Source organism: Copadichromis virginalis, linkage group LG12 (assembly GCF_057382275.1).
Source record: "Copadichromis virginalis isolate Kocher_CV1m ecotype Utaka linkage group LG12, C_Virginalis_male_GT1.1, whole genome shotgun sequence".
Taxonomy (NCBI): domain Eukaryota; kingdom Metazoa; phylum Chordata; class Actinopteri; order Cichliformes; family Cichlidae; genus Copadichromis; species Copadichromis virginalis.
This window is the reverse complement of record NC_140629.1, coordinates 2,850,745-2,861,072: the sequence shown is the minus strand read 5'-3', so window position 1 is coordinate 2,861,072 and position 10,328 is coordinate 2,850,745. Positions and strand designations below refer to the sequence as shown.

General features: G+C 45.3%; 2 long non-coding RNA genes across 4 annotated transcripts; one reads left to right on the top strand and one right to left on the bottom strand.

Moving 5' to 3' along the window:
* Positions 1 to 4,871: 4,871 nt before the first annotated feature.
* LOC146696276 (uncharacterized) lies at positions 4,872 to 6,967 on the bottom strand. Its single transcript, XR_014923213.1, has 2 exons — positions 5,117 to 6,967; positions 4,872 to 5,034 (listed from the first exon to the last, which is right to left on the bottom strand). It is a non-coding gene; the product is annotated as an uncharacterized LOC146696276 (long non-coding RNA).
* Positions 6,709 to 8,866, top strand: LOC146696275 (uncharacterized). Of its 3 annotated transcripts, XR_014923215.1 has the most exons (5): positions 6,709 to 6,763; positions 7,080 to 7,394; positions 7,480 to 7,777; positions 8,110 to 8,424; positions 8,518 to 8,866. It is a non-coding gene; the product is annotated as an uncharacterized LOC146696275 (long non-coding RNA). The 3 variants fall into 3 exon arrangements; XR_014923216.1 differs by lacking the exon at positions 6,709 to 6,763 and having other exon boundaries at positions 6,967 to 7,394; positions 7,488 to 7,777; XR_014923214.1 differs by lacking the exon at positions 6,709 to 6,763 and having other exon boundaries at positions 6,967 to 7,394.
* Positions 8,867 to 10,328: the final 1,462 nt, after the last annotated feature.

Genomic DNA, 10,328 nt, shown 5'->3' with positions numbered 1-10,328 from the left:
TTGTGCTACGTGATTGCTAGCGACACAGCTATTTAAGCATAACATTAGCACAGTGAAGGATGAAGGATGAACGCCAACTTTTTTTTATCACTCATTAAAACTTAACGTGAGGGATTCTGGTGGTCAGGGACAAATGCAATCGCATAGCAGGATGCTGTACACGGGCCAAACTTCAGTCAGGAGAACAACTAAGATTATTCATCCACAATACGAGGTTAGTTATTAATATACTGCAACAACATGAGAATAGAACAGCTGCGAGAGAATTCAACATTAATGAATCAATGTTACGGAAGTGGAGGAAGCGCAGTTTTTGGCTTTCCCCATATTTCAAAAGTGCTTCATCTCTTTGCTATGACTGTCGCCCAGCATAATTTGCAGATGATAATGGTTGTAGCCGCTGCGATGCTTTCAACCAAAACAGGCGCAGTTTGATGACATCATCAACATGCGCCATCGCGATAGAGCGATACAGTCAAAATCTCTATCGTTGGCCAAAATTATATCGTTTATATCACCCACCCCTAACATAAACCAGTTTAAAATAAAATATAAAAAACAAATCTTAAACAAATATAAGAATGAAGAAAACGGGGTAAACCCAGGACCGTAATTGAAGTGATGTTTTGGTTTGTTTGTTTCATTATTTGTGAATCTAATTTACATATTCTGTCTTTATTTATATGAAAGAAATGATATTGTCATTTTTTTGTTTGTTTTGCTGTTGTTTCATTTGTTTGTTTGTTTAATTTAAGACTAAAAGAAAATTAAATGAATGAGATGTAAAATTTGAGGGGGTAGGGGCAAATAAGTGTATACTTCTGCCTACTCCTTTTCAAACAAAAGAATTGAATGATATTATGTAATGATGGTGAATGTACATGTTTGAAATAAAAATGAACTGAAGTGAAATAAATATGACCAGTCTTTGAATAAATAGTACTGCGACCACGTTTTGTACTTCTCTCGTGCATCGATGAGGTGCATTCTCACAATTCAGTAAGCGCTGGATTATTGTTACTGCTGTTCACAAAAGAGGAGATGTGAGTTAATTTTGTGTGATAAGTGCCTATGGAAACCGTTTTAAGGTTCTTTAATTCTGTTATTATCGATTGCATTAAGTTGTCATTTACGAAAATGAGAGGTGTATGGTCACTAGTGTTGATTAAGTTGTTTTATAATATTAATGCAAAATGTGTTCACTGCCCTGTGCAGGTTGGTCTTTTTGTTGGAGTGTGAAATTGTGCGAGTGAGACCAGTAAATTCACCTGCAGCGAGCCAGGATTCAGGATCCCAGCTGCGATGGAGGAAGGTTTGCAGCCTACTTAGAAGTGACAGACGCGTTACTTCCTGACAGATAAGCTTATGAGATCTCAAAACAATACACTGCCTGGGTAGTACTACTAACATTAACACTATCCACACACACTTCACACACCTGAACAGAAAAGACTGAAAAGAACTCTGAACTGAGTACACAGGCTGACAAACATGGACTATTGGAATTTTCTCATTGTGAATTGTTGAATGACTATTTATGGTTTTGTTTAAATAAATGTTAACTGTTCTTTTAGCTGTGTGTCACGTGCTCCTTAGTCGATTTCTAGAGAACATAAACCCAAGATCCTAACTTCCTCTACGTTCTGTAGTGGTAAAGTATCATGTGTTACAACTAGGTTTTTAGCGTCACGTTGAGACAGGATATTCCTCATTTCAGAGATATTGCACAAATGGAAGAAAGCAGTCCTACATATTTGTTTAATATGTGCATTGAAGGACATATCCTGGTCAAAAATTACTCCAAAATTACTTTCCTGCAACCAGGAAAGAAATTACTAGCCAGGGAGACGTGGCTAGTCGTTGCTCCATTATTTATTCCAATTCAAGCTCATGCAGTCTTTTGTTACTTTATAGTATTACAACTGTGTATTTACTTTTTCCAAAAATAGCTCACATTATGATGATGATGATGAAGCTTTATTCGTCACTTGCAGTTGCCTGCAGCAAAATTGGACCCCTTCTGACCATACATACATTACACAAACATCACATTGGGGAGACAGGTCAGAACAGGGAGCTTACAGAAAAACAGTGAAATGTACAACACAATAGGGGAGTGGAGGAGGAAAAAAGAGAACTCTACTCAGACTGAGCTCCTGGTAGGGGATCAGTATGAGAACAGAAAACAAAAATTCCTCAGCACAAAAAGCACATGAATCTTCACACTGTAACACCATGAAAACACATGACAAGCAACAGGGATGGGTAAATGGGGTGAGAGGTTGCCAGTGTAGACAGCAGCATGATTCCACACTGGCCCGGTCAATCGCCGTCTGCATCGGGTGGGTGCAACCATTGGAGGCGTTTGGAGGGGGGAGAGGGGTGAGTGTACATCTGCGTCAGTGTACGTGTGTGTGTCCTGTTCAACTTGAGAGAGAGTGTCCTTTTACCTGGTTAAGCAAAGTCAACAGTCCTGATCCGACGCAGGTGTCCTTGAAGGATACGATCAGAGAGAATTTCTTGTTCAGGAGCCAAATGAGTGAAGGAGATGATTGTTTGGGTTAATGTGAACAACTGCATGCAATTTCACAGTTGGTCTAATGTCCATCACTGGTCACTTGATCTGTCAATTTCCCATTGCAGAGCCGTGAGCTTCTCTAAGATCTTATCCATATTGCGTTCAATAAACGCAGTGTGAGTACTCAGAGACTGCCCATCGTCAATCACGTCGGCCAGCCTTGTGGGACCGCTTTCTTTGTTTTCGATAAGCCAGGTTCAAGCCAGCTCCGATCAGCCAGAACTCTGTTATCATGGTTCCAAATGGGTAGATCTCGTTCAACGTCCTCTATTGAGAGTGTCGCCAGACACACGACGCAACCGACCATCAAGTATCCGGCAGCAAGGGGCTCTGCAGGACAATCAGGCTCTCCCGAGCCCAGGCTTCTCATCAAAAATAGGGTGTCAATTTCGTTAAGGGACCAGTTGATCAAATTCATAATTCTTTAGGTCTTAGAGAACAAGACTGAGAGACTCTCTGAGGGTTAGAAAGTTACACGAGAATACACAAGGACATGAGAAGCCAAGCAGGAAAGATAAGGGAAGGGAGAGGGAAAAGATGCAACTGCTTCCGTCAAGAGCGAGATAGGATTTCACATATTCTCAATACGTGTTCCGTTATCAGATAGACAAAGAGAATGAACATATTCCACTGTCATAGACAAAGCCGATTTTCTTATGAAACTCGCTTCAAAATGAATGCTAAAAAGATAATCCATGCATTTCGAAAGATTCCGAAAGAATGGTGTAATCACTACCATCTTGATATGTACACTGAATTTAAGTAAATACTTTATGGCAGAAAACAAACAACTAAAACAACACACTATAAAGGTGGAGCCGATCAGTAACATTACAGAACGTTGAATTTACTAGACTAAACAATGTTTCTGTGCTTTCAGTTTCTGACCTTAATAACTAATCTATGCAATATATCGGGTGTGACTGCTTTTATTTTCTATTTCTGGTACAATACTAGCCTGCAAGCAGGAAAGAAATGATAAGGCAGGGAGTACATGTAACATTATGAGAAAACAGTGCTGAGCATGCTTCTGACTACTAACAACAGGCCAAACCATGGTCTCACACTGCCACCTACTGGTACAAAAATGGAGCATCAGCTACAAATATCCCAGACTAGTTACCAGGTCTATAGTTAAAACTAGTTAATTTAGAGGATTTTCAAAAGAAAATATCACTTACATTTAAAGTAAAATAGCTGAAATATAAGTTAATTCACATAAGTGTGATTAGACGTTAGTGGCTATCACACACACACATTCATACTGTTGCTCTTTGATTAGATAACTCTATGGCTGCTGTCAATATACAGGCGAAGCTTACGGGTTATGCAGCCAACTTTGTAAGTTGGAACATTAAGTCTATGAATCACCCTGTTAAGCACAAAAAGGTGCTTACACAACTGAAAAAATCTGATATGTCTTTTCCACAGGGGACTCACCTTTGTATAGCAGACCGATATAGATTGAAGACTGGTTGGGTTGGCCAAATAGTCCATTCCAACTTTAACTCTAAGACAGAGGGGTGGCCATCCTTATGGGTAAAAACGTCCCATTTCCTGTATCAACCATTTTATCTGATCCTATGGGTCCTTATTATGGGTCCGTATTACTGTGGTTGGCCAACATTATGGACTTTATGGACAACTTTATGAACTGATTTAAGCCAACATTTACGCCCCCAAATGGGATGATGAAACCTTAATTGTCTATTAATTCTCGTGAATTCTGGATATGACAACACACAATCTCATTTTAGCTGGAGGTACAAGCTGTGTGCTCTCTAACCTAGAAAGAAGCTCTAATAAGGATACTCATCCAGGGCATGCTCCGACTATATTCCTGTCCACAAAATGTTCTATTGGATAAATTCATTTGTCACTGATAAATGTCCTCTTCCACTTATTGAAACTTGCAATTATCAATCTATTGTTATTTCAGATCATACCCCCCTATTGATGAGATGGGGGTTGGATGCCTCACTGCCCTCCGCCTCTGGCAGTGGCCCTTTCTACTAAGGAGGCAAGAGTTCTGCATGTCCTGGTGACCCTCCACCTGTTTCACAGGTGGGTGCAGCCTGATCTATCTAGTGAAAGTCTAGACAGACCAGACCAGCTCAACCACACAGACACTTCCTACCCGATTTGAGGACAAAAGCAGAGTATGCAATATGTGGGACAAACAAACACACACACACACAAATGGCAAATGTGAGATCATGGGAATCTAAGCAGCTTGAACCGAAAGTGACTAAAAATTGTCAAGGCTGAGCAGGACTCAAGCGCAGACTACGAATCACAATAAACATTTTTTTTATTTACATGACACAGAGTGCACTATATACAAGTGGGGAGAAGGGGTCCAGCGAATCCAGAGGTCCATGGAGGGTGGGGGGCTCCAAAGGCTCACTGCAACTGCCACACTCACGAACAGGGTCTCAAGGCGGGGCACGGAAAATCTATATACAAGGACAAAATGTTAAATGCCAAGCAAAGCACAAAGAGAAATCAAAATATTTCCAAAGCTAGAATTGCACTAACGAATGTTACACAGTAGTCCAGCGACAAAGGGCTCCAAGCAACTGCCTTCAGAAGTGGCTGGTAAACAGGATGATGAACCTCAGGTGAGAAATTGCTTGCAGGTGTGAGGACAGCAACCGGGAGCCCATGATTAGGTCCACCCAGGCATCGCGTTGTGAGCAGGGAAGCAAGAAAGAAAGTGAGAGAAACAAAAACAAATACATATACATGTAGCGTAACTGGACCATGACAGTAATATTTCAGTTTGATCAACCATCTCAACAAGTTCAATTACTTTCTTTTCAAGCTGCTTACACTACATTGACTTTTGTTTTTACACAATCTCAGAAGAGGAGAGCCACTGAGGGAACGCCTTCCGCCCTCAGACGCCTCCACCGTGACCTCCACTTCTGAGAGGAATTGCCCACAGATCAAGCATGGAGTGTGCCTGAATGGACATACAGAACTCCAAGGTTCGGCCCAGTGTTGAGGGTTTTCCCAAAGGAGAGGGCCCGGCGGGCGGTGCCTCACAGCCCTCTGCCTCTGGGAGTGGCCCCTTTCTACTAAGGAGGCAAGAGGTGGCCAGGAGTCTGTCAGCGAGTTCTGCATGTCCTGGTGACCCTCCACCTGTTTCACAGGTGGGTGCAGCCTGATCTATCTAGTGAAAGTCTAGACAGACCAGACCAGCTCAACCACACAGACACTTCCTACCTGATTTGAGGACAAAAGCAGAGTATGCAATATGTGGGACACACACACACACACACACACACACACACACACACAGATCAGTTGAAAGGGACAGAAGAAATGGCAAAAGTGAGAATATCTCACACACACACAACAGAGGGGGAAGAGATAGAGAAATTGGCAAATGTGAGATCATGCTAAGCAGCTTGAACTGAAAGTGACTGGAAATGTTTACGTTAGATCAGCCACCCATCCATTCTCTGCTGTGTTTCTTTTCCAGTGTCACAGGGCAGCTCGAGCCTATCCCAGCTATCTTAGGGCGAGAAGCAGGGTGCACCCTCGACAGGTCACCAGTCTGTTACAGGGCTAACACATAGACGCAGAAAACCATTCGCACCTATCGCCAATTTACACTCTTCGATTACCTATTGCCACTAACTGCAGGTCGTTGGACTGTGGCAGGAAGCCGGAGTACTAGGAAAGAACCCACGCAAAAACAGGAAGAACATGCAAACTCCACACAGAGCGACGGTAGAGCTGAACTCAAGACCTTCTTCCTGTGCGGTAACGGTGCTAACCACTGTGCCGCCCGCGTGTGAGCAACCGTCTCCCAGAAATTTAAAAAAGTTCAGTTACTTTCTTTCAAGCTGCTTACACTACATTAACTTTTGTTTTTACACAATCTCAGAAGAGGAGAGCCACTGAGGGAACGCCTTCCGCCCTCCGACGCCTCCACCGTGACCTCCACTTCTGAGAGGAATTGCCCACAGATCAAGCATGGAGTGTGCCTGAATGGACATACAGAACTCCAAGGTTCGGCCCAGTGTTGAGGGTTTTCCCAAAGGAGAGGGCCCGGCGGGCGGTGCCTCACAGCCCTCTGCCTCTGGGAGTGGCCCCTTTCTACTAAGGAGGCAAGAGGTGGCCAGGAGTCTGTCAGCAAGTTCTGCATGTCCTGGTGACCCTCCACCTGTTTCACAGGTGGGTGCAGCCTGATCTATCTAGTGAAAGTCTAGACAGACCAGACCAGCTCAACCACACAGACACTTCCTACCTGATTTGAGGACAAAAGCAGAGTATGCAATATGTGGGACACACACACACACACTCACAGATCAGTTGAAAGGGACAGAAGAAATGGCAAAAGTGAGAATATCTCACACACACACAACAGAGGGGGAAGAGATAGAGAAATTGGCAAATGTGAGATCATGCTAAGCAGCTCGAACTGAAAGTGACTGGAAATGTTTACGTTAGATCAGCCACCCATCCATTCTCTGCTGTGTTTCTTTTCCAGTGTCACAGGGCAGCTCGAGCCTATCCCAGCTATCTTAGGGCGAGAAGCAGGGTGCACCCTCAACAGGTCACCAGTCTGTTACAGGGCTAACACATAGACGCAGAAAACCATTCGCACCTATCGCCAATTTACACTCTTTGAGTACCTATTGCCACTAACTGCAGGTCGTTGGAGTGTGGCAGGAAGCCGAAGTACTAGGAAAGAACCCACGCAAAAGCAGGAAGAACATGCAAACTCCACACAGAGCGACGGTAGAGCTGAACTCAAGACCTTCTTCCTGTGCGGTAACGGTGCTAACCACTGTGCCGCCCGCGTGTGAGCAACCGTCTCCCAGAAATTTAAAAAAGTTCAGTTACTTTCTTTCAAGCTGCTTACACTACATTAACTTTTGTTTTTACAGAATCTCAGAAGAGGAGAGCCACTGAGGGAACGCCTTCCGCCCTCGGACGCCTCCACCGTGACCTCCACTTCTGAGAGGAATTGCCCACAGATCAAGCATGGAGTGTGCCTGAATGGACATACAGAACTCCAAGGTTCGGCCCAGTGTTGAGGGTTTTCCCAAAGGAGAGGGCCCGGCGGGCGGTGCCTCACAGCCCTCTGCCTCTGGGAGTGGCCCCTTTCTACTAAGGAGGCAAGAGGTGGCCAGGAGTCTGTCAGCGAGTTCTGCATGTCCTGGTGACCCTCCACCTGTTTCACAGGTGGGTGCAGCCTGATCTATCTAGTGAAAGTCTAGACAGACCAGACCAGCTCAACCACACAGACACTTCCTACCTGATTTGAGGACAAAAGCAGAGTATGCAATATGTGGGACACACACACACACACACACACACACACACACTCACAGATCAGTTGAAAGGGACAGAAGAAATGGCAAAAGTGAGAATATCTCACACACACACAACAGAGGGGGAAGAGATAGAGAAATTGGCAAATGTGAGATCATGCTAAGCAGCTTGAACTGAAAGTGACTGGAAATGTTTACGTTTGATCAGCCACCCATCCATTCTCTGCTGTGTTTCTTTTCCAGTGTCACAGGGCAGCTCGAGCCTATCCCAGCTATCTTAGGGCGAGAAGCAGGGTGCACCCTCGACAGGTCACCAGTCTGTTACAGGGCTAACACATAGACGCAGAAAACCATTCGCACCTATCGCCAATTTACACTCTTTGAGTACCTATTGCCACTAACTGCAGGTCGTTGGACTGTGGCAGGAAGCCGAAGTACTAGGAAAGAACCCACGCAAAAGCAGGAAGAACATGCAAACTCCACACAGAGCGACGGTAGAGCTGAACTCAAGACCTTCTTCCTGTGCGGTAACGGTGCTAACCACTGTACCGCCCGCGTGTGAGCAACCGTCTCCCAGAAATTTAAAAAAGTTCAGTTACTTTCTTTCAAGCTGCTTACACTACATTAACTTTTGTTTTTACACAATCTCAGAAGAGGAGAGCCACTGAGGGAACGCCTTCCGCCCTCGGACGCCTCCACCGTGACCTCCACTTCTGAGAGGAATTGCCCACAGATCAAGCATGGAGTGTGCCTGAATGGACATACAGAACTCCAAGGTTCGGCCCAGTGTTGAGGGTTTTCCCAAAGGAGAGGGCCCAGCGGGCGGTGCCTCACAGCCCTCTGCCTCTGGGAGTGGCCCCTTTCTACTAAGGAGGCAAGAGGTGGCCAGGAGTCTGTCAGCAAGTTCTGCATGTCCTGGTGACCCTCCACCTGTTTCACAGGTGGGTGCAGCCTGATCTATCTAGTGAAAGTCTAGACAGACCAGACCAGCTCAACCACACAGACACTTCCTACATGATTTGAGGACAAAAGCAGAGTATGCAATATGTGGGACACACACACACACACACACACACACACACTCACAGATCAGTTGAAAGGGACAGAAGAAATGGCAAAAGTGAGAATATCTCACACACACACAACAGAGGGGGAAGAGATAGAGAAATTGGCAAATGTGAGATCATGCTAAGCAGCTTGAACTGAAAGTGACTGGAAATGTTTACGTTAGATCAGCCACCCATCCATTCTCTGCTGTGTTTCTTTTCCAGTGTCACAGGGCAGCTCGAGCCTATCCCAGCTATCTTAGGGGGAGAAGCAGGGTGCACCCTCGACAGGTCACCAGTCTGTTACAGGGCTAACACATAGACGCAGAAAACCATTCGCACCTATCGCCAATTTACACTCTTCGATTACCTATTGCCACTAACTGCAGGTCGTTCGACTGTGGCAGGAAGCCGGAGTACAAGGAAAGAACCCACGCAAACACAGGAAGAACATGCAAACTCCACACAGAGCGACGGTAGAGCTGAACTCAAGACCTTCTTCCTGTGCGGTAACGGTGCTAACCACTGTGCCGCCCGCGTGTGAGCAACCGTCTCCCAGAAATTTAAAAAAGTTCAGTTACTTTCTTTCAAGCTGCTTACACTACATTGACTTTTGTTTTTACACAATCTCAGAAGAGGAGAGCCACTGAGGGAACGCCTCCACCGTGACCTCCACTTCTGAGAGGAATTGCCCACAGATCAAGCATGGAGTGTGCCTGAATGGACATACAGAACTCCAAGGTTCGGCCCAGTGTTGAGGGTTTTCCCAAAGGAGAGGGCCCGGCGGGCGGTGCCTCACAGCCCTCTGCCTCTGGGAGTGGCCCCTTTCTACTAAGGAGGCAAGAGGTGGCCAGGAGTCTGTCAGCGAGTTCTGCATGTCCTGGTGACCCTCCACCTGTTTCACAGGTGGGTGCAGCCTGATCTATCTAGTGAAAGTCTAGACAGACCAGACCAGCTCAACCACACAGACACTTCCTACATGATTTGAGGACAAAAGCAGAGTATGCAATATGTGGGACACACACACACACACACACACACACACACACACACACACACACACACACACACACACACACACACACACTCACAGATCAGTTTAAAGGGACAGAAGAAATGGCAAAAGTGAGAATATCTCACACACACACAACAGAGGGGGAAGAGATAGAGAAATTGGCAAATGTGAGATCATGCTAAGCAGCTTGAACTGAAAGTGACTGGAAATGTTTACGTTAGATCAGCCACCCATCCATTCTCTGCTGTGTTTCTTTTCCAGTGTCACAGGGCAGCTCGAGCCTATCCCAGCTATCTTAGGGCGAGAAGCAGGGTGCACCCTCGACAGGTCACCAGTCTGTTACAGGGCTAACACATAGACGCAGAAAACCATTCGCACCTATCGCCAATTTACACTCTTCG